This window comes from Cryptomeria japonica, chromosome 3 (assembly GCF_030272615.1).
Source record: "Cryptomeria japonica chromosome 3, Sugi_1.0, whole genome shotgun sequence".
Taxonomy (NCBI): Eukaryota; Viridiplantae; Streptophyta; class Pinopsida; order Cupressales; family Cupressaceae; genus Cryptomeria; species Cryptomeria japonica.
In genome coordinates, this window is record NC_081407.1 from 419,753,967 (window position 1) to 419,755,924 (window position 1,958).

Sequence of the window (1,958 nt, forward strand, 5' to 3'; positions counted from 1 at the left end):
TATGGTGAAAAGGCTGAAAATTGCTCTCTAGAGTAGACACAACCAATACGCCATAAGAAAAAATATATTTTATTTTATTCTATTTTAATTAATTAATTTATTTTTACATTAGACCAACCACACCTCTGCATAAAAAAAGCACAACCATAAATAAACATAAGAAAACCTATCAACATAATCACATATCTTATAAAAAATGAATCTTCTACCAACAATTTTAACCTCTTGGATGCCATTTCAGCCTTTTGCATGTCTTCACATTTTATATTCATATCTACTAGCACAGTGGAAAGCATAGCACATAAGATATATAAGAAAACTTTAAAAAAAGTAATAGCATAGCTTATAAAAAATGAATCTTCTACCAACAATTTCAACCTCTTGATATCTTCATAGTTTATATTCATATCTACTAACATAGTTGAAAGCATAACACATAAGATATAAGAAAACTTAAAAAAAAAGTAATTTCATGAGTTGGCCACCAAACATTAATTTGATAAGCTACCCATTAGGCTAGTTGCATACAATATGCATACATACAAACATTTACAATTTTTATTTTTGCTAGATTGAATTTGATTGGTTGGATGTAGACAAGTGTTCAATATTCATAAATAGTTGGATATAGACAAGTGTTCAATATTCATAAATATAAATATTTGTTGATTGTCATGCAAGTTGTATGCAAGATGTATACACAAATATTAGAAAATAGTTTAATTTTTTACTAGAGAGCATTTTATTGGCCATCACAATTTTATTTTTTTCTTAATCAAACTAAATTACTACATAGAATTTAATGACATGAATCAATTATATTGGTAAACAAAACGGTCAACTTTAGAAAATTTATTAATTTTTCATTTACAAAAACTCCAAGATAAATTAATAAAAAAATCAATAGTTTAGAAAGACTAATAACCTAGAAAGGTAAATGTGCATTTATTCTTCTCTAGAAAACCAAACATGTCCATTTCATTATGACAACAATTAGATGTAATCCACCTCCTAGATGTTGACATTTTTAAAATCTTTCATTTCATTTAATTGAAAATCTAATTATTGTCACATTACTCAAACTACTTTTCTTTGATTGCATGTGTGAATGAACAATTTTGAAAACATCGCGAGAACAATGAAATCTATGGGATCAAGAGCAACAACAAAAGATTAGTGCACAAGCCTCACCCAAGACACAAGGATGTCAAAGCTTTATAAGATCTGTAAATTTTGAGTTTAGATATTTTATAGTGGATCTTAATAAGAAAAGTTTCTAATGTTGCCTAAACTTGCCTCTTTAAATAGGGTGTTTAGATTGTTTGCTCTCAATGCATTTTTGTAGTTAAGGGAAACAAATTGCATTACATAGATATTGACATCTTTGTCTTTATATAATGAATTACAACAATACAAATAAGTATATATTTAAACAAGTTTTGGGATCCTATCGGTCAAAAAAATCTATATGGTGAACTTGACTCGAGCACACCTACAAAGATTTTAACCTTGGTCGTTTCTATCACATACCATCATTCTCATGGATGTTGCTAAACTGGCTCCAAAACCACAATGTCATACAATGTCATATGGATGCACACAGAAAAATATCAGAATAAGTTCAAAATGACTCTGGGGCTCGACAGAAGCGCTACGACCGCTTTCCACCCTATGTATAACACAAAGGTTATTCGCGACGTACCACAATGTAGTCGAGGACTCAAAAGGACTCCGGGGCTCGACAAAAGCGCTGCGGCCACTTTCTACCCTATGTATAACACGAATATTATTTGCAGCATACCGCAATATGATCAGAAACTTTTTGAAGCTAGTTTAGCCGCAGTCCATTCTCACTAATTGTACTCAATCAATTGAACAACCACCTTTAGACTTTATTTCCTCACTTTTCATCTATTTCATTCATGAATCAATTCTGCTAACTCTTTCTCAATAACCAA